At 42.0% G+C, this 21,772-nt stretch overlaps 23 pseudogenes; all 23 read right to left on the bottom strand.

Annotated features, from left to right (window-relative positions):
• Positions 1-43: 43 nt before the first annotated feature.
• LOC137115152 (5S ribosomal RNA) lies at positions 44-162 on the bottom strand (annotated as a pseudogene).
• Positions 163-1,019: 857 nt separating this feature from the next.
• LOC137115150 (5S ribosomal RNA) lies at positions 1,020-1,138 on the bottom strand (annotated as a pseudogene).
• Positions 1,139-1,994: 856 nt separating this feature from the next.
• Positions 1,995-2,113, bottom strand: LOC137114712 (5S ribosomal RNA; annotated as a pseudogene).
• An 854-nt stretch (positions 2,114-2,967) lies between these two features.
• On the bottom strand, positions 2,968-3,086 carry LOC137115149 (5S ribosomal RNA; annotated as a pseudogene).
• Positions 3,087-3,939: 853 nt separating this feature from the next.
• On the bottom strand, positions 3,940-4,058 carry LOC137115148 (5S ribosomal RNA; annotated as a pseudogene).
• An 853-nt stretch (positions 4,059-4,911) lies between these two features.
• On the bottom strand, positions 4,912-5,030 carry LOC137115147 (5S ribosomal RNA; annotated as a pseudogene).
• An 857-nt stretch (positions 5,031-5,887) lies between these two features.
• On the bottom strand, positions 5,888-6,006 carry LOC137115146 (5S ribosomal RNA; annotated as a pseudogene).
• An 856-nt stretch (positions 6,007-6,862) lies between these two features.
• Positions 6,863-6,981, bottom strand: LOC137114579 (5S ribosomal RNA; annotated as a pseudogene).
• Positions 6,982-7,834: 853 nt separating this feature from the next.
• Positions 7,835-7,953, bottom strand: LOC137114711 (5S ribosomal RNA; annotated as a pseudogene).
• An 854-nt stretch (positions 7,954-8,807) lies between these two features.
• On the bottom strand, positions 8,808-8,926 carry LOC137115143 (5S ribosomal RNA; annotated as a pseudogene).
• An 853-nt stretch (positions 8,927-9,779) lies between these two features.
• On the bottom strand, positions 9,780-9,898 carry LOC137115142 (5S ribosomal RNA; annotated as a pseudogene).
• An 853-nt stretch (positions 9,899-10,751) lies between these two features.
• Positions 10,752-10,870, bottom strand: LOC137114885 (5S ribosomal RNA; annotated as a pseudogene).
• Positions 10,871-11,721: 851 nt separating this feature from the next.
• On the bottom strand, positions 11,722-11,840 carry LOC137115141 (5S ribosomal RNA; annotated as a pseudogene).
• Positions 11,841-12,697: 857 nt separating this feature from the next.
• LOC137115238 (5S ribosomal RNA) lies at positions 12,698-12,816 on the bottom strand (annotated as a pseudogene).
• Positions 12,817-13,673: 857 nt separating this feature from the next.
• LOC137114529 (5S ribosomal RNA) lies at positions 13,674-13,792 on the bottom strand (annotated as a pseudogene).
• Positions 13,793-14,645: 853 nt separating this feature from the next.
• On the bottom strand, positions 14,646-14,764 carry LOC137115140 (5S ribosomal RNA; annotated as a pseudogene).
• Positions 14,765-15,621: 857 nt separating this feature from the next.
• On the bottom strand, positions 15,622-15,740 carry LOC137115139 (5S ribosomal RNA; annotated as a pseudogene).
• An 853-nt stretch (positions 15,741-16,593) lies between these two features.
• On the bottom strand, positions 16,594-16,712 carry LOC137115138 (5S ribosomal RNA; annotated as a pseudogene).
• An 857-nt stretch (positions 16,713-17,569) lies between these two features.
• On the bottom strand, positions 17,570-17,688 carry LOC137114538 (5S ribosomal RNA; annotated as a pseudogene).
• Positions 17,689-18,544: 856 nt separating this feature from the next.
• On the bottom strand, positions 18,545-18,653 carry LOC137114783 (5S ribosomal RNA; annotated as a pseudogene).
• Positions 18,654-19,506: 853 nt separating this feature from the next.
• LOC137115137 (5S ribosomal RNA) lies at positions 19,507-19,625 on the bottom strand (annotated as a pseudogene).
• An 857-nt stretch (positions 19,626-20,482) lies between these two features.
• On the bottom strand, positions 20,483-20,601 carry LOC137115136 (5S ribosomal RNA; annotated as a pseudogene).
• An 857-nt stretch (positions 20,602-21,458) lies between these two features.
• LOC137115135 (5S ribosomal RNA) lies at positions 21,459-21,577 on the bottom strand (annotated as a pseudogene).
• Between the last annotated feature and the right edge of the window lie 195 nt (positions 21,578-21,772).

Here is a 21,772-nt window from a genome sequence, read left to right as displayed (position 1 = left end):
GGCAGTAACACCAGCTTGTGCTGCCCGTAAACCCAAGCAAAAAAGCTTACAGCACCTGGTATTCCCAGGCGGTCTTCCTACCAAGTACTAACCAGGCCCGGCTCTATTTGGCTGCCGAGATCGGACGAGATCGGGCGCTTAGAGAGCGGTGTGGCCGTAAGCTGCATTTGACATCATCAACAGCTCTTAAAAACGCTGGAGAAGCAGAATGCATGACACTTGCTAAGAAGAAGATAAATGTGGCAAAGTACAAAGTACTATAACTGTACTGGTCTGTTACGCCCCTGTCTAGGGGGTCAGGGTGCAACATACAAAGATAAATTAGGATGTTCCCTCTCCGGTCTCCAAACCATAATCCAGGATCGAGATGTTCCAACAGAATGATATTTATTTTAAACGAAAGAAAGTGTCAAACAAAACATGACACTACAACTCAGGGCGAACCAAGGCCAACATAATAAACAAAATAAGCCATTTCCCACAGAAAGTGCTAGCTAGCCTGATAGAAATAAACAAACCAAAAGACAGTCGCTAACCATAACTCCCTAATGTGAAAACAGTCCAAAGAAAATGGCAGTTCACCCCTACAGATTTAATACTATTTACAAAATATACAATTTATAAACAAAACCACGGCACAAAACCTAACAATTCAAAAATGCTAAATACGGTTTGGAAACCAAGAACAGCAAACAGGTGCTGATGCCAGAAAGAGCCTCGCTAGCTGTTGGGAACCGTACTTTTAAAACTCCAGGAAGTGTAGGATGGACCAATCAGCTTCCTGTACTGCCCCCCAATCCGGCCAATCAGGCAGGGCACCTATAAGAAAAAGAAAATAAAAACAACACATATGGCCAGGACCGTAACATGGTCTACTAGTAATGAAGCACGATGGTTGGCAAACCAATAAAGTAGCAAAACAGCAATGAAAGAACAAAATTTGATGAAAATATAGAACAATTTCTATGAATAAATAGGCAGTAACACCAGCTTGTGCTGCCCGTAAACCCAAGCAAAAAAGCTTACAGCACCTGGTATTCCCAGGCGGTCTTCCTACCAAGTACTAACCAGGCCCGGCTCTATTTGGCTGCCGAGATCGGACGAGATCGGGCGCTTAGAGAGCGGTGTGGCCGTAAGCTGCATTTGACATCATCAACAGCTCTTAAAAACGCTGGAGAAGCAGAATGCATGACACTTGCTAAGAAGAAGATAAATGTGGCAAAGTACAAAGTACTATAACTGTACTGGTCTGTTACACCCCTGTCTAGGGGGTCAGGGTGCAACATACAAAGATAAATTAGGATGTTCCCTCTCCGGTCTCCAAACCATAATCCAGGATCGAGATGTTCCAACAGAATGATATTTATTTTAAACGAAAGAAAGTGTCAAACAAAACATGACACTACAACTCAGGGCGAACCAAGGCCAACATAATAAACAAAATAAGCCATTTCCCACAGAAAGTGCTAGCTAGCCTGATAGAAATAAACAAACCAAAAGACAGTCGCTAACCCTAACTCCCTAATGTGAAAACGGTCCAAAGAAAATGGCAGTTCACCCCTACAGATTTAATACTATTTACAAAATATACAATTTATAACAAAACCACGTCACAAAACCTAACAATTCAAAAATGCTAAATAAGGTTTGGAAACCAAGAACAGCAAACAGGTGCTGATGCCAGAAAGAGCCTCGCTTGCTGTTGGGAACCGTACTTTTAAAACTCCAGGAAGTGTAGGATGGACCAATCAGCTTCCTGTACTGCCCCCCAATCCGGCCAATCAGGCAGGGCACCTATAAGAACAAGAAAATAAAAACAACACATATGGCCAGGACCGTAACATGGTCTACTAGTAATGAAGCACGATGGTTGGCAAACCAATAAAGTAGCAAAACAGCAATGAAAGAACAAAATTTGATGAAAATATAGAACAATTTCTATGAATAAATAGGCAGTAACACCAGCTTGTGCTGCCCGTAAACCCAAGCAAAAAAGCTTACAGCACCTGGTATTCCCAGGCGGTCTTCCTACCAAGTACTAACCAGGCTCGGCTCTATTTGGCTGCCGAGATCGGACGAGATCGAGCGCTTAGAGAGCGGTGGGGCCGTAAGCTGCATTTGACATCATCAACAGCTCTTAAAAACGCTGGAGAAGCAGAATGCATGACACTTGCTAAGAAGAAGATAAATGTGACAAAGTACAAAGTACTATAACTGTACTGGTCTGTTACGCCCCTGTCTAGGGGGTCAGGGTGCAACATACAAAGATAAATTAGCATGTTCCCTCTCCGATCCCCAAACCAAAATCCAGGATCGAGATGTTCCAACAGAATGATATTTATTTTAAACGAAAGAAAGTGACAAACAAAAAATGACACAACTCATGGCGAACCAAGGCCAACATAATAAACAAAATAAGCCATTTCCCACAGAAAGTGCTAGCTAGCCTGATAGAAATAAACAAACCAAAAGACAGTCGCTAACCCTAACTCCCTAATGTGAAAACAGTCCAAAGAAAATGGCAGTTCACCCCTACAGATTTAATACTATTTACAAAATATACAATTTATAAACAAAACCACGGCACAAAACCTAACAATTCAAAAATGCTAAATAAGGTTTGGAAACCAAGAACAGCAAACAGGTGCTGATGCCAGAAAGAGCCTCGCTAGCTGTTGGGAACCGTACTTTTAAAACTCCAGGAAGTGTAGGATGGACCAATCAGCTTCCTGTACTGCCCCCCAATCCGGCCAATCAGGCAGGGCACCTATAAGAAAAAGAAAATAAAAACAACACATATGGCCAGGACCGTAACATGGTCTACTAGTAATGAAGCACGATGGTTGGCAAACCAATAAAGTAGCAAAACAGCAATGAAAGAACAAAATTTGATGAAAATATAGAACAATTTCTATGAATAAATAGGCAGTAACACCAGCTTGTGCTGCCTGTAAACCCAAGCAAAAAAGCTTACAGCACCTGGTATTCCCAGGCGGTCTTCCTACCAAGTACTAACCAGGCCCGGCTCTATTTGGCTGCCGAGATCGGACGAGATCGGGCGCTTAGAGAGCGGTGTGGCCGTAAGCTGCATTTGACATTATCAACAGCTCTTAAAAACGCTAGAGAAGCAGAATGCATGACACTTACTAAGAAGAAGATAAATGTGGCAAAGTACAAAGTACTATAACTGTACTGGTCTGTTACGCCCCTGTCTAGGGGGTCAGGGTGCAACATACAAAGATAAATTAGCATGTTCCCTCTCCGATCCCCAAACCAAAATCCAGGATCGAGATGTTCCAACAGAATGATATTTATTTTAAACGAAAGAAAGTGACAAACAAAAAATGACACAACTCATGGCGAACCAAGGCCAACATAATAAACAAAATAAGCCATTTCCCACAGAAAGTGCTAGCTAGCCTGATAGAAATAAACAAACCAAAAGACAGTCGCTAACCCTAACTCCCTAATGTGAAAACGGTCCAAAGAAAATGGCAGTTCACCCCTACAGATTTAATACTATTTACAAAATATACAATTTATAACAAAACCACGTCACAAAACCTAACAATTCAAAAATGCTAAATAAGGTTTGGAAACCAAGAACAGCAAACAGGTGCTGATGCCAGAAAGAGCCTCGCTTGCTGTTGGGAACCGTACTTTTAAAACTCCAGGAAGTGTAGGATGGACCAATCAGCTTCCTGTACTGCCCCCCAATCCGGCCAATCAGGCAGGGCACCTATAAGAACAAGAAAATAAAAACAACACATATGGCCAGGACCGTAACATGGTCTACTAGTAATGAAGCACGATGGTTGGCAAACCAATAAAGTAGCAAAACAGCAATGAAAGAACAAAATTTGATGAAAATATAGAACAATTTCTATGAATAAATAGGCAGTAACACCAGCTTGTGCTGCCCGTAAACCCAAGCAAAAAAGCTTACAGCACCTGGTATTCCCAGGCGGTCTTCCTACCAAGTACTAACCAGGCCCGGCTCTATTTGGCTGCCGAGATCGGACGAGATCGGGCGCTTAGAGAGCGGTGTGGCCGTAAGCTGCATTTGACATCATCAACAGCTCTTAAAAACGCTGGAGAAGCAGAATGCATGACACTTGCTAAGAAGAAGATAAATGTGGCAAAGTACAAAGTACTATAACTGTACTGGTCTGTTACGCCCCTGTCTAGGGGGTCAGGGTGCAACATACAAAGATAAATTAGCATGTTCCCTCTCCGATCCCCAAATCAAAATCCAGGATCGAGATGTTCCAACAGAATGATATTTATTTTAAACGAAAGAAAGTGACAAACAAAAAATGACACAACTCAGGGCGAACCAAGGCCAACATAATAAACAAAATAAGCCATTTCCCACAGAAAGTGCTAGCTAGCCTGATAGAAATAAACAAACCAAAAGACAGTCGCTAACCCTAACTCCCTAATGTGAAAACGGTCCAAAGAAAATGGCAGTTCACCCCTACAGATTTAATACTATTTACAAAATATACAATTTATAACAAAACCACGTCACAAAACCTAACAATTCAAAAATGCTAAATAAGGTTTGGAAACCAAGAACAGCAAACAGGTGCTGATGCCAGAAAGAGCCTCGCTTGCTGTTGGGAACCGTACTTTTAAAACTCCAGGAAGTGTAGGATGGACCAATCAGCTTCCTGTACTGCCCCCCAATCCGGCCAATCAGGCAGGGCACCTATAAGAACAAGAAAATAAAAACAACACATATGGCCAGGACCGTAACATGGTCTACTAGTAATGAAGCACGATGGTTGGCAAACCAATAAAGTAGCAAAACAGCAATGAAAGAACAAAATTTGATGAAAATATAGAACAATTTCTATGAATAAATAGGCAGTAACACCAGCTTGTGCTGCCCGTAAACCCAAGCAAAAAAGCTTACAGCACCTGGTATTCCCAGGCGGTCTTCCTACCAAGTACTAACCAGGCCCGGCTCTATTTGGCTGCCGAGATCGGACGAGATCGGGCGCTTAGAGAGCGGTGTGGCCGTAAGCTGCATTTGACATCATCAACAGCTCTTAAAAACGCTGGAGAAGCAGAATGCATGACACTTGCTAAGAAGAAGATAAATGTGGCAAAGTACAAAGTACTATAACTGTACTGGTCTGTTACGCCCCTGTCTAGGGGGTCAGGGTGCAACATACAAAGATAAATTAGGATGTTCCCTCTCCGGTCTCCAAACCATAATCCAGGATCGAGATGTTCCAACAGAATGATATTTATTTTAAACGAAAGAAAGTGTCAAACAAAACATGACACTACAACTCAGGGCGAACCAAGGCCAACATAATAAACAAAATAAGCCATTTCCCACAGAAAGTGCTAGCTAGCCTGATAGAAATAAACAAACCAAAAGACAGTCGCTAACCATAACTCCCTAATGTGAAAACAGTCCAAAGAAAATGGCAGTTCACCCCTACAGATTTAATACTATTTACAAAATATACAATTTATAAACAAAACCACGGCACAAAACCTAACAATTCAAAAATGCTAAATACGGTTTGGAAACCAAGAACAGCAAACAGGTGCTGATGCCAGAAAGAGCCTCGCTAGCTGTTGGGAACCGTACTTTTAAAACTCCAGGAAGTGTAGGATGGACCAATCAGCTTCCTGTACTGCCCCCCAATCCGGCCAATCAGGCAGGGCACCTATAAGAAAAAGAAAATAAAAACAACACATATGGCCAGGACCGTAACATGGTCTACTAGTAATGAAGCACGATGGTTGGCAAACCAATAAAGTAGCAAAACAGCAATGAAAGAACAAAATTTGATGAAAATATAGAACAATTTCTATGAATAAATAGGCAGTAACACCAGCTTGTGCTGCCCGTAAACCCAAGCAAAAAAGCTTACAGCACCTGGTATTCCCAGGCGGTCTTCCTACCAAGTACTAACCAGGCCCGGCTCTATTTGGCTGCCGAGATCGGACGAGATCGGGCGCTTAGAGAGCGGTGTGGCCGTAAGCTGCATTTGACATCATCAACAGCTCTTAAAAACGCTGGAGAAGCAGAATGCATGACACTTGCTAAGAAGAAGATAAATGTGGCAAAGTACAAAGTACTATAACTGTACTGGTCTGTTACGCCCCTGTCTAGGGGGTCAGGGTGCAACATACAAAGATAAATTAGGATGTTCCCTCTCCGGTCTCCAAACCATAATCCAGGATCGAGATGTTCCAACAGAATGATATTTATTTTAAACGAAAGAAAGTGTCAAACAAAACATGACACTACAACTCAGGGCGAACCAAGGCCAACATAATAAACAAAATAAGCCATTTCCCACAGAAAGTGCTAGCTAGCCTGATAGAAATAAACAAACCAAAAGACAGTCGCTAACCCTAACTCCCTAATGTGAAAACGGTCCAAAGAAAATGGCAGTTCACCCCTACAGATTTAATACTATTTACAAAATATACAATTTATAACAAAACCACGTCACAAAACCTAACAATTCAAAAATGCTAAATAAGGTTTGGAAACCAAGAACAGCAAACAGGTGCTGATGCCAGAAAGAGTCTCGCTTGCTGTTGGGAACCGTACTTTTAAAACTCCAGGAAGTGTAGGATGGACCAATCAGCTTCCTGTACTGCCCCCCAATCCGGCCAATCAGGCAGGGCACCTATAAGAACAAGAAAATAAAAACAACACATATGGCCAGGACCGTAACATGGTCTACTAGTAATGAAGCACGATGGTTGGCAAACCAATAAAGTAGCAAAACAGCAATGAAAGAACAAAATTTGATGAAAATATAGAACAATTTCTATGAATAAATAGGCAGTAACACCAGCTTGTGCTGCCCGTAAACCCAAGCAAAAAAGCTTACAGCACCTGGTATTCCCAGGCGGTCTTCCTACCAAGTACTAACCAGGCCCGGTTCTATTTGGCTGCCGAGATCGGACGAGATCGGGCGCTTAGAGAGCGGTGTGGCCGTAAGCTGCATTTGACATCATCAACAGCTCTTAAAAACGCTGGAGAAGCAGAATGCATGACACTTGCTAAGAAGAAGATAAATGTGGCAAAGTACAAAGTACTATAACTGTACTGGTCTGTTACGCCCCTGTCTAGGGGGTCAGGGTGCAACATACAAAGATAAATTAGCATGTTCCCTCTCCGATCCCCAAACCAAAATCCAGGATCGAGATGTTCCAACAGAATGATATTTATTTTAAACGAGAGAAAGTGACAAACAAAAAATGACACAACTCATGGCGAACCAAGGCCAACATAATAAACAAAATAAGCCATTTCCCACAGAAAGTGCTAGCTAGCCTGATAGAAATAAACAAACCAAAAGACAGTCGCTAACCCTAACTCCCTAATGTGAAAACGGTCCAAAGAAAATGGCAGTTCACCCCTACAGATTTAATACTATTTACAAAATATACAATTTATAACAAAACCACGTCACAAAACCTAACAATTCAAAAATGCTAAATAAGGTTTGGAAACCAAGAACAGCAAACAGGTGCTGATGCCAGAAAGAGCCTCGCTTGCTGTTGGGAACCGTACTTTTAAAACTCCAGGAAGTGTAGGATGGACCAATCAGCTTCCTGTACTGCCCCCCAATACGGCCAATCAGGCAGGGCACCTATAAGAACAAGAAAATAAAAACAACACATATGGCCAGGACCGTAACATGGTCTACTAGTAATGAAGCACGATGGTTGGCAAACCAATAAAGTAGCAAAACAGCAATGAAAGAACAAAATTTGATGAAAATATAGAACAATTTCTATGAATAAATAGGCAGTAACACCAGCTTGTGCTGCCCGTAAACCCAAGCAAAAAAGCTTACAGCACCTGGTATTCCCAGGCGGTCTTCCTACCAAGTACTAACCAGGCTCGGCTCTATTTGGCTGCCGAGATCGGACGAGATCGAGCGCTTAGAGAGCGGTGGGGCCGTAAGCTGCATTTGACATCATCAACAGCTCTTAAAAACGCTGGAGAAGCAGAATGCATGACACTTGCTAAGAAGAAGATAAATGTGGCAAAGTACAAAGTACTATAACTGTACTGGTCTGTTACGCCCCTGTCTAGGGGGTCAGGGTGCAACATACAAAGATAAATTAGCATGTTCCCTCTCCGATCCCCAAACCAAAATCCAGGATCGAGATGTTCCAACAGAATGATATTTATTTTAAACGAAAGAAAGTGACAAACAAAAAATGACACAACTCATGGCGAACCAAGGCCAACATAATAAACAAAATAAGCCATTTCCCACAGAAAGTGCTAGCTAGCCTGATAGAAATAAACAAACCAAAAGACAGTCGCTAACCCTAACTCCCTAATGTGAAAACAGTCCAAAGAAAATGGCAGTTCACCCCTACAGATTTAATACTATTTACAAAATATACAATTTATAAACAAAACCACGGCACAAAACCTAACAATTCAAAAATGCTAAATAAGGTTTGGAAACCAAGAACAGCAAACAGGTGCTGATGCCAGAAAGAGCCTCGCTAGCTGTTGGGAACCGTACTTTTAAAACTCCAGGAAGTGTAGGATGGACCAATCAGCTTCCTGTACTGCCCCCCAATCCGGCCAATCAGGCAGGGCACCTATAAGAAAAATAAAATAAAAACAACACATATGGCCAGGACCGTAACATGGTCTACTAGTAATGAAGCACGATGGTTGGCAAACCAATAAAGTAGCAAAACAGCAATGAAAGAACAAAATTTGATGAAAATATAGAACAATTTCTATGAATAAATAGGCAGTAACACCAGCTTGTGCTGCCCGTAAACCCAAGCAAAAAAGCTTACAGCACCTGGTATTCCCAGGCGGTCTTCCTACCAAGTACTAACCAGGCCCGGCTCTATTTGGCTGCCGAGATCGGACGAGATCGGGCGCTTAGAGAGCGGTGTGGCCGTAAGCTGCATTTGACATCATCAACAGCTCTTAAAAACGCTAGAGAAGCAGAATGCATGACACTTACTAAGAAGAAGATAAATGTGGCAAAGTACAAAGTACTATAACTGTACTGGTCTGTTACGCCCCTGTCTAGGGGGTCAGGGTGCAACATACAAAGATAAATTAGCATGTTCCCTCTCCGATCCCCAAACCAAAATCCAGGATCGAGATGTTCCAACAGAATGATATTTATTTTAAACGAAAGAAAGTGACAAACAAAAAATGACACAACTCATGGCGAACCAAGGCCAACATAATAAACAAAATAAGCCATTTCCCACAGAAAGTGCTAGCTAGCCTGATAGAAATAAACAAACCAAAAGACAGTCGCTAACCCTAACTCCCTAATGTGAAAACGGTCCAAAGAAAATGGCAGTTCACCCCTACAGATTTAATACTATTTACAAAATATACAATTTATAACAAAACCACGTCACAAAACCTAACAATTCAAAAATGCTAAATAAGGTTTGGAAACCAAGAACAGCAAACAGGTGCTGATGCCAGAAAGAGCCTCGCTTGCTGTTGGGAACCGTACTTTTAAAACTCCAGGAAGTGTAGGATGGACCAATCAGCTTCCTGTACTGCCCCCCAATCCGGCCAATCAGGCAGGGCACCTATAAGAACAAGAAAATAAAAACAACACATATGGCCAGGACCGTAACATGGTCTACTAGTAATGAAGCACGATGGTTGGCAAACCAATAAAGTAGCAAAACAGCAATGAAAGAACAAAATTTGATGAAAATATAGAACAATTTCTATGAATAAATAGGCAGTAACACCAGCTTGTGCTGCCCGTAAACCCAAGCAAAAAAGCTTACAGCACCTGGTATTCCCAGGCGGTCTTCCTACCAAGTACTAACCAGGCCCGGCTCTATTTGGCTGCCGAGATCGGACGAGATCGGGCGCTTAGAGAGCGGTGTGGCCGTAAGCTGCATTTGACATCATCAACAGCTCTTAAAAACGCTGGAGAAGCAGAATGCATGACACTTGCTAAGAAGAAGATAAATGTGGCAAAGTACAAAGTACTATAACTGTACTGGTCTGTTACGCCCCTGTCTAGGGGGTCAGGGTGCAACATACAAAGATAAATTAGCATGTTCCCTCTCCGATCCCCAAACCAAAATCCAGGATCGAGATGTTCCAACAGAATGATATTTATTTTAAACGAAAGAAAGTGACAAACAAAAAATGACACAACTCAGGGCGAACCAAGGCCAACATAATAAACAAAATAAGCCATTTCCCACAGAAAGTGCTAGCTAGCCTGATAGAAATAAACAAACCAAAAGACAGTCGCTAACCCTAACTCCCTAATGTGAAAACGGTCCAAAGAAAATGGCAGTTCACCCCTACAGATTTAATACTATTTACAAAATATACAATTTATAACAAAACCACGTCACAAAACCTAACAATTCAAAAATGCTAAATAAGGTTTGGAAACCAAGAACAGCAAACAGGTGCTGATGCCAGAAAGAGCCTCGCTTGCTGTTGGGAACCGTACTTTTAAAACTCCAGGAAGTGTAGGATGGACCAATCAGCTTCCTGTACTGCCCCCCAATCCGGCCAATCAGGCAGGGCACCTATAAGAACAAGAAAATAAAAACAACACATATGGCCAGGACCGTAACATGGTCTACTAGTAATGAAGCACGATGGTTGGCAAACCAATAAAGTAGCAAAACAGCAATGAAAAAACAAAATTTGATGAAAATATAGAACAATTTCTATGAATAAATAGGCAGTAACACCAGCTTGTGCTGCCCGTAAACCCAAGCAAAAAAGCTTACAGCACCTGGTATTCCCAGGCGGTCTTCCTACCAAGTACTAACCAGGCCCGGCTCTATTTGACTGCCGAGATCGGACGAGATCGGGCGCTTAGAGAGCGGTGTGGCCGTAAGCTGCATTTGACATCATCAACAGCTCTTAAAAACGCTGGAGAAGCAGAATGCATGACACTTGCTAAGAAGAAGATAAATGTGGCAAAGTACAAAGTACTATAACTGTACTGGTCTGTTACGCCCCTGTCTAGGGGGTCAGGGTGCAACATACAAAGATAAATTAGCATGTTCCCTCTCCGATCCCCAAACCAAAATCCAGGATCGAGATGTTCCAACAGAATGATATTTATTTTAAACGAAAGAAAGTGACAAACAAAAAATGACACAACTCAGGGCGAACCAAGGCCAACATAATAAACAAAATAAGCCATTTCCCACAGAAAGTGCTAGCTAGCCTGATAGAAATAAACAAACCAAAAGACAGTCGCTAACCCTAACTCCCTAATGTGAAAACGGTCCAAAGAAAATGGCAGTTCACCCCTACAGATTTAATACTATACAAAATATACAATTTATAACAAAACCACGTCACAAAACCTAACAATTCAAAAATGCTAAATAAGGTTTGGAAACCAAGAACAGCAAACAGGTGCTGATGCCAGAAAGAGCCTCGCTTGCTGTTGGGAACCGTACTTTTAAAACTCCAGGAAGTGTAGGATGGACCAATCAGCTTCCTGTACTGCCCCCCAATCCGGCCAATCAGGCAGGGCACCTATAAGAACAAGAAAATAAAAACAACACATATGGCCAGGACCGTAACATGGTCTACTAGTAATGAAGCACGATGGTTGGCAAACCAATAAAGTAGCAAAACAGCAATGAAAGAACAAAATTTGATGAAAATATAGAACAATTTCTATGAATAAATAGGCAGTAACACCAGCTTGTGCTGCCCGTAAACCCAAGCAAAAAAGCTTACAGCACCTGGTATTCCCAGGCGGTCTTCCTACCAAGTACTAACCAGGCCCGGCTCTATTTGGCTGCCGAGATCGGACGAGATCGGGCGCTTAGAGAGCGGTGTGGCCGTAAGCTGCATTTGACATCATCAACAGCTCTTAAAAACGCTGGAGAAGCAGAATGCATGACACTTGCTAAGAAGAAGATAAATATGGCAAAGTACAAAGTACTATAACTGTACTGGTCTGTTACGCCCCTGTCTAGGGGGTCAGGGTGAAACATACAAAGATAAATTTGGATGTTCCCTCTCCGATCCTCAAACCAAAATCCAGGATTGAGATGTTCCAACAGAATGATATTTATTTTAAACGAAAGAAAGTGTCAAACAAAACATGACACTACAACTCATGGCGAACCAAGGCCAACATAATAAACAAAATAAGCCATTTCCCACAGAAAGTGTTAGCTAGCCTGATAAAAATAAACAAACCAAAAGATAGTCGCTAACCCTAACTCCCTAATGTGAAAACACTCCAAAGAAAATGGCAGTTCACCCCTACAGATTTAATACTATTTACAAAATATACAATTTATAAACAAAACCACGGCACAAAACCTAACAATTCAAAAATGCTAAATAAGGTTTGGAAACCAAGAACAGCAAACAGGTGCTGCTGCCAGAAAGAGCCTCGCTAGCTGTTGGGAACCGTACTTTTAAAACTCCAGGAAGTGAAGGATGGACCAATCAGCTTCCTGTACTGCCCCCCAATCCGGCAGATAAGGCAGGGCACCTATAAGAACAACAAAATAAAAACAACACATATGGCCAGGACCGTAACATGGTCTACTAGTAATGAAGCACGATGGTTGACAAACCAATAAAGTAGCAAAACAGCAATGAAAGAACAAAATTTGATGAAAATATGGAACAATTTCTATGAATAAATAGGCAGTAACACCAGCTTGTGCTGCCCGTAAACCCAAGCAAAAAAACTTACAGCACCTGGTATTCCCAGGCGGTCTTCCTACCAAGTACTAACCAGGCCCGGCTCTATTTGGCTGCCGAGATCGGACGAGATCGGGCGCTTAGAGAGCGGTGTGGCCGTAAGCTGCATTTGACATCATCAACAGCTCCTAAAAACGCTGGAGAAGCAGAATGCATGACACTTGCTAAGAAGAAGATAAATGTGGCAAAGTACAAAGTACTATAACTGTACTGGTCTGTTACGCCGCTGTCTAGGGGGTCAGGGTGCAACATACAAAGATAAATTAGCATGTTCCCTCTCCGATCCCCAAACCAAAATCCAGGATCGAGATGTTCCAACAGAATGATATTTATTTTAAACGAAAGAAAGTGTCAAACAAAACATGACACTACAACTCAGGGCGAACCAAGGCCAACATAATAAACAAAATAAGCCATTTCCCACAGAAAGTGCTAGCTAGCCTGATAGAAATAAACAAACCAAAAGACAGTCGCTAACCCTAACTCCCTAATGTGAAAACACTCCAAAGAAAATGGCAGTTCACCCCTACAGATTTAATACTATTTACAAAATATACAATTTATAAACAAAACCACGGCACAAAACCTAACAATTCAAAAATGCTAAATAAGGTTTGGAAACCAAGAACAGCAAACAGGTGCTGATGCCAGAAAGAGCCTCGCTAGCTGTTGGGAACCGTACTTTTAAAACTCCAGGAAGTGTAGGATGGACCAATCAGCTTCCTGTACTGCCCCCCAATCCGGCCAATCAGGCAGGGCACCTATAAGAACAACAAAATAAAAACAACACATATGGCCAGGACCGTAACATGGTCTACTAGTAATGAAGCACGATGGTTGGCAAACCAATAAAGTAGCAAAACAGCAATGAAAGAACAAAATTTGATGAAAATATAGAACAATTTCTATGAATAAATAGGCAGTAACACCAGCTTGTGCTGCCCGTAAACCCAAGCAAAAAAGCTTACAGCACCTGGTATTCCCAGGCGGTCTTCCTACCAAGTACTAACCAGGCCCGGCTCTATTTGGCTGCCGAGATCGGACGAGATCGGGCGCTTAGAGAGCGGTGGGGCCGTAAGCTGCATTTGACATCATCAACAGCTCTTAAAAACGCTGGAGAAGCAGAATGCATGACACTTGCTAAGAAGAAGATAAATGTGGCAAAGTACAAAGTACTATAACTGTACTGGTCTGTTACGCCCCTGTCTAGGGGGTCAGGGTGCAACATACAAAGATAAATTAGCATGTTCCCTCTCCGATCCCCAAACCAAAATCCAGGATCGAGATGTTCCAACAGAATGATATTTATTTTAAACGAAAGAAAGTGACAAACAAAAAATGACACAACTCAGGGCGAACCAAGGCCAACATAATAAACAAAATAAGCCATTTCCCACAGAAAGTGCTAGCTAGCCTGATAGAAATAAACAAACCAAAAGACAGTCGCTAACCCTAACTCCCTAATGTGAAAACGGTCCAAAGAAAATGGCAGTTCACCCCTACAGATTTAATACTATTTACAAAATATACAATTTATAACAAAACCACGTCACAAAACCTAACAATTCAAAAATGCTAAATAAGGTTTGGAAACCAAGAACAGCAAACAGGTGCTGATGCCAGAAAGAGCCTCGCTTGCTGTTGGGAACCGTACTTTTAAAACTCCAGGAAGTGTAGGATGGACCAATCAGCTTCCTGTACTGCCCCCCAATCCGGCCAATCAGGCAGGGCACCTATAAGAACAAGAAAATAAAAACAACACATATGGCCAGGACCGTAACATGGTCTACTAGTAATGAAGCACGATGGTTGGCAAACCAATAAAGTAGCAAAACAGCAATGAAAGAACAAAATTTGATGAAAATATAGAACAATTTCTATGAATAAATAGGCAGTAACACCAGCTTGTGCTGCCCGTAAACCCAAGCAAAAAAGCTTACAGCACCTGGTATTCCCAGGCGGTCTTCCTACCAAGTACTAACCAGGCCCGGCTCTATTTGGCTGCCGAGATCGGACGAGATCGGGCGCTTAGAGAGCGGTGTGGCCGTAAGCTGCATTTGACATCATCAACAGCTCTTAAAAACGCTGGAGAAGCAGAATGCATGACACTTGCTAAGAAGAAGATAAATGTGGCAAAGTACAAAGTACTATAACTGTACTGGTCTGTTACGCCCCTGTCTAGGGGGTCAGGGTGCAACATACAAAGATAAATTAGGATGTTCCCTCTCCGGTCTCCAAACCATAATCCAGGATCGAGATGTTCCAACAGAATGATATTTATTTTAAACGAAAGAAAGTGTCAAACAAAACATGACACTACAACTCAGGGCGAACCAAGGCCAACATAATAAACAAAATAAGCCATTTCCCACAGAAAGTGCTAGCTAGCCTGATAGAAATAAACAAACCAAAAGACAGTCGCTAACCATAACTCCCTAATGTGAAAACAGTCCAAAGAAAATGGCAGTTCACCCCTACAGATTTAATACTATTTACAAAATATACAATTTATAAACAAAACCACGGCACAAAACCTAACAATTCAAAAATGCTAAATAAGGTTTGGAAACCAAGAACAGCAAACAGGTGCTGATGCCAGAAAGAGCCTCGCTAGCTGTTGGGAACCGTACTTTTAAAACTCCAGGAAGTGTAGGATGGACCAATCAGCTTCCTGTACTGCCCCCCAATCCGGCCAATCAGGCAGGGCACCTATAAGAAAAAGAAAATAAAAACAACACATATGGCCAGGACCGTAACATGGTCTACTAGTAATGAAGCACGATGGTTGGCAAACCAATAAAGTAGCAAAACAGCAATGAAAGAACAAAATTTGATGAAAATATAGAACAATTTCTATGAATAAATAGGCAGTAACACCAGCTTGTGCTGCCCGTAAACCCAAGCAAAAAAGCTTACAGCACCTGGTATTCCCAGGCGGTCTTCCTACCAAGTACTAACCAGGCCCGGCTCTATTTGGCTGCCGAGATCGGACGAGATCGGGCGCTTAGAGAGCGGTGTGGCCGTAAGCTGCATTTGACATCATCAACAGCTCTTAAAAACGCTAGAGAAGCAGAATGCATGACACTTACTAAGAAGAAGATAAATGTGGCAAAGTACAAAGTACTATAACTGTACTGGTCTGTTACGCCCCTGTCTAGGGGGTCAGGGTGCAACATACAAAGATAAATTAGCATGTTCCCTCTCCGATCCCCAAACCAAAATCCAGGATCGAGATGTTCCAACAGAATGATATTTATTTTAAACGAAAGAAAGTGACAAACAAAAAATGACACAACTCAGGGCGAACCAAGGCCAACATAATAAACAAAATAAGCCATTTCCCACAGAAAGTGCTAGCTAGCCTGATAGAAATAAACAAACCAAAAGACAGTCGCTAACCCTAACTCCCTAATGTGAAAACGGTCCAAAGAAAATGGCAGTTCACCCCTACAGATTTAATACTATTTACAAAATATACAATTTATAACAAAACCACGTCACAAAACCTAACAATTCAAAAATGCTAAATAAGGTTTGGAAACCAAGAACAGCAAACAGGTGCTGATGCCAGAAAGAGCCTCGCTTGCTGTTGGGAACCGTACTTTTAAAACTCCAGGAAGTGTAGGATGGACCAATCAGCTTCCTGTACTGCCCCCCAATCCGGCCAATCAGGCAGGGCACCTATAAGAACAAGAAAATAAAAACAACACATATGGCCAGGACCGTAACATGGTCTACTAGTAATGAAGCACGATGGTTGGCAAACCAATAAAGTAGCAAAACAGCAATGAAAGAACAAAATTTGATGAAAATATAGAACAATTTCTATGAATAAATAGGCAGTAACACCAGCTTGTGCTGCCCGTAAACCCAAGCAAAAAAGCTTACAGCACCTGGTATTCCCAGGCGGTCTTCCTACCAAGTACTAACCAGGCCCGGCTCTATTTGGCTGCCGAGATCGGACGAGATCGGGCGCTTAGAGAGCGGTGTGGCCGTAAGCTGCATTTGACATCATCAACAGCTCTTAAAAACGCTGGAGAAGCAGAATGCATGACACTTGCTAAGAAGAAGATAAATGTGGCAAAGTACAAAGTACTATAACTGTACTGGTCTGTTACGCCCCTGTCTAGGGGGTCAGGGTGCAACATACAAAGATAAATTAGGATGTTCCCTCTCCGGTCTCCAAACCATAATCCAGGATCGAGATGTTCCAACAGAATGATATTTATTTTAAACGAAAGAAAGTGTCAAACAAAACATGACACTACAACTCAGGGCGAACCAAGGCCAACATAATAAACAAAATAAGCCATTTCCCACAGAAAGTGCTAGCTAGCCTGATAGAAATAAACAAACCAAAAGACAGTCGCTAACCATAACTCCCTAATGTGAAAACAGTCCAAAGAAAATGGCAGTTCACCCCTACAGATTTAATACTATTTACAAAATATACAATTTATAAACAAAACCACGGCACAAAACCTAACAATTCAAAAATGCTAAATACGGTTTGGAAACCAAGAACAGCAAACAGGTGCTGATGCCAGAAAGAGCCTCGCTAGCTGTTGGGAACCGTACTTTTAAAACTCCAGGAAGTGTAGGATGGACCAATCAGCTTCCTGTACTGCCCCCCAATCCGGCCAATCAGGCAGGGCACCTATAAGAAAAAGAAAATAAAAACAACACATATGGCCAGGACCGTAACATGGTCTACTAGTAATGAAGCACGATGGTTGGCAAACCAATAAAGTAGCAAAACAGCAATGAAAGAACAAAATTTGATGAAAATATAGAACAATTTCTATGAATAAATAGGCAGTAACACCAGCTTGTGCTGCCCGTAAACCCAAGCAAAAAAGCTTACAGCACCTGGTATTCCCAGGCGGTCTTCCTACCAAGTACTAACCAGGCCCGGCTCTATTTGGCTGCCGAAATCGGACGAGATCGGGCGCTTAGAGAGCGGTGTGGCCGTAAGCTGCATTTGACATCATCAACAGCTCTTAAAAACGCTGGAGAAGCAGAATGCATGACACTTGCTAAGAAGAAGATAAATGTGGCAAAGTACAAAGTACTATAACTGTACTGGTCTGTTACGCCCCTGTCTAGGGGGTCAGGGTGCAACATACAAAGATAAATTAGGATGTTCCCTCTCCGGTCTCCAAACCATAATCCAGGATCGAGATGTTCCAACAGAATGATATTTATTTTAAACGAAAGAAAGTGTCAAACAAAACATGACACTACAACTCAGGGCGAACCAAGGCCAACATAATAAACAAAATAAGCCATTTCCCACAGAAAGTGCTAGCTAGCCTGATAGAAATAAACAAACCAAAAGACAGTCGCTAACCCTAACTCCCTAATGTGAAAACGGTCCAAAGAAAATGGCAGTTCACCCCTACAGATTTAATACTATTTACAAAATATACAATTTATAACAAAACCACGTCACAAAACCTAACAATTCAAAAATGCTAAATAAGGTTTGGAAACCAAGAACAGCAAACAGGTGCTGATGCCAGAAAGAGCCTCGCTTGCTGTTGGGAACCGTACTTTTAAAACTCCAGGAAGTGTAGGATGGACCAATCAGCTTCCTGTACTGCCCCCCAATCCGGCCAATCAGGCAGGGCACCTATAAGAACAACAAAATAAAAACAACACATATGGCCAGGACCGTAACATGGTCTACTAGTAATGAAGCACGATGGTTGGCAAACCAATAAAGTAGCAAAACAGCAATGAAAGAACAAAATTTGATGAAAATATAGAACAATTTCTATGAATAAATAGGCAGTAACACCAGCTTGTGCTGCCCGTAAACCCAAGCAAAAAAGCTTACAGCACCTGGTATTCCCAGGCGGTCTTCCTACCAAGTACTAACCAGGCCCGGCTCTATTTGGCTGCCGAGATCGGGCGCTTAGAGAGCGGTGGGGCCGTAAGCTGCATTTGACATCATCAACAGCTCTTAAAAACGCTGGAGAAGCAGAATGCATGACACTTGCTAAGAAGAAGATAAATGTGGCAAAGTACAAAGTACTATAACTGTACTGGTCTGTTACGCCCCTGTCTAGGGGGTCAGGGTGCAACATACAAAGATAAATTAGCATGTTCCCTCTCCGATCCCCAAACCAAAATCCAGGATCGAGATGTTCCAACAGAATGATATTTATTTTAAACGAAAGAAAGTGACAAACAAAAAATGACACAACTCAGGGCGAACCAAGGCCAACATAATAAACAAAATAAGCCATTTCCCACAGAAAGTGCTAGCTAGCCTGATAGAAATAAACAAACCAAAAGACAGTCGCTAACCCTAACTCCCTAATGTGAAAACGGTCCAAAGAAAATGGCAGTTCACCCCTACAGATTTAATACTATTTACAAAATATACAATTTATAACAAAACCACGTCACAAAACCTAACAATTCAAAAATGCTAAATAAGGTTTGGAAACCAAGAACAGCAAACAGGTGCTGATGCCAGAAAGAGCCTCGCTTGCTGTTGGGAACCGTACTTTTAAAACTCCAGGAAGTGTAGGATGGACCAATCAGCTTCCTGTACTGCCCCCCAATCCGGCCAATCAGGCAGGGCACCTATAAGAACAAGAAAATAAAAACAACACATATGGCCAGGACCGTAACATGGTCTACTAGTAATGAAGCACGATGGTTGGCAAACCAATAAAGTAGCAAAACAGCAATGAAAGAACAAAATTTGATGAAAATATAGAACAATTTCTATGAATAAATAGGCAGTAACACCAGCTTGTGCTGCCCGTAAACCCAAGCAAAAAAGCTTACAGCACCTGGTATTCCCAGGCGGTCTTCCTACCAAGTACTAACCAGGCCCGGCTCTATTTGGCTGCCGAGATCGGACGAGATCGGGCGCTTAGAGAGCGGTGTGGCCGTAAGCTGCATTTGACATCATCAACAGCTCTTAAAAACGCTGGAGAAGCAGAATGCATGACACTTGCTAAGAAGAAGATAAATGTGGCAAAGTACAAAGTACTATAACTGTACTGGTCTGTTACGCCCCTGTCTAGGGGGTCAGGGTGCAACATACAAAGATAAATTAGGATGTTCCCTCTCCGGTCTCCAAACCATAATCCAGGATCGAGATGTTCCAACAGAATGATATTTATTTTAAACGAAAGAAAGTGTCAAACAAAACATGACACTACAACTCAGGGCGAACCAAGGCCAACATAATAAACAAAATAAGCCATTTCCCACAGAAAGTGCTAGCTAGCCTGATAGAAATAAACAAACCAAAAGACAGTCGCTAACCATAACTCCCTAATGTGAAAACAGTCCAAAGAAAATGGCAGTTCACCCCTACAGATTTAATACTATTTACAAAATATACAATTTATAAACAAAACCACGGCACAAAACCTAACAATTCAAAAATGCTAAATAAGGTTTGGAAACCAAGAACAGCAAACAGGTGCTGATGCCAGAAAGAGCCTCGCTAGCTGTTGGGAACCGTACTTTTAAAACTCCAGGAAGTGTAGGATGGACCAATCAGCTTCCTGTACTGCCCCCCAATCCGGCCAATCAGGCAGGGCACCTATAAGAACAACAAAATAAAAACAACACATATGGCCAGGACCGTAACATGGTCTACTAGTAATGAAGCACGATGGTTGGCAAACCAATAAAGTAGCAAAACAGCAATGAAAGAACAAAATTTGATGAAAATATAGAACAATTTCTATGAATAAATAGGCAGTAACACCAGCTTGTGCTGCCCGTAAACCCAAGCAAAAAAGCTTACAGCACCTGGTATTCCCAGGCGGTCTTCCTACCAAGTACTAACCAGGCCCGGCTCTATTTGGCTGCCGAGATCGGACGAGATCGGGCGCTTAGAGAGCGGTGTGGCCGTAAGCTGCATTTGACATCATCAACAGCTCTTAAAAACGCTGGAGAAGCAGAATGCATGACACTTGCTAAGAAGAAGATAAATGTGGCAAAGTACAAAGTACTATAACTGTACTGGTCTGTTACGCCCCTGTCTAGGGGGTCAGGGTGCAACATACAAAGATAAATTAGGATGTTCCCTCTCCGGTCTCCAAACCATAATCCAGGATCGAGATGTTCCAACAGAATGATATTTATTTTAAACGAAAGAAAGTGTCAAACAAAACATGACACTACAACTCAGGGCGAACCAAGGCCAACATAATAAACAAAATAAGCCATTTCCCACAGAAAGTGCTAGCTAGCCTGATAGAAATAAACAAACCAAAAGACAGTCGCTAACCATAACTCCCTAATGTGAAAACAGTCCAAAGAAAATGGCAGTTCACCCCTACAGATTTAATACTATTTACAAAATATACAATTTATAAACAAAACCACGGCACAAAACCTAACAATTCAAAAATGCTAAATACGGTTTGGAAACCAAGAACAGCAAACAGGTGCTGATGCCAGAAAGAGCCTCGCTAGCTGTTGGGAACCGTACTTTTAAAACTCCAGGAAGTGTAGGATGGACCAATCAGCTTCCTGTACTGCCCCCCAATCCGGCCAATCAGGCAGGTCACCTATAAGAAAAAGAAAATAAAAACAACACATATGGCCAGGACCGTAACATGGTCTACTAGTAATGAAGCACGATGGTTGGCAAACCAATAAAGTAGCAAAACAGCAATGAAAGAACAAAATTTGATGAAAATATAGAACAATTTCTATGAATAAATAGGCAGTAACACCAGCTTGTGCTGCCCGTAAACCCAAGCAAAAAAGCTTACAGCACCTGGTATTCCCAGGCGGTCTTCCTACCAAGTACTAACCAGGCCCGGCTCTATTTGGCTGCCGAGATCGGACGAGATCGGGCGCTTAGAGAGCGGTGTGGCCGTAAGCTGCATTTGACATCATCAACAGCTCTTAAAAACGCTGGAGAAGCAGAATGCATGACACTTGCTAAGAAGAAGATAAATGTGGCAAAGTACAAAGTACTATAACTGTACTGGTCTGTTACGCCCCTGTCTAGGGGGTCAGGGTGCAACATACAAAGATAAATTAGGATGTTCCCTCTCCGGTCTCCAAACCATAATC

The sequence above is a fragment of the Channa argus genome, unplaced genomic scaffold, assembly GCF_033026475.1.
Source record: "Channa argus isolate prfri unplaced genomic scaffold, Channa argus male v1.0 Contig020, whole genome shotgun sequence".
NCBI classification, from domain to species: domain Eukaryota; kingdom Metazoa; phylum Chordata; class Actinopteri; order Anabantiformes; family Channidae; genus Channa; species Channa argus.
This window is presented reverse-complemented; position numbering and strand designations above follow the sequence as displayed.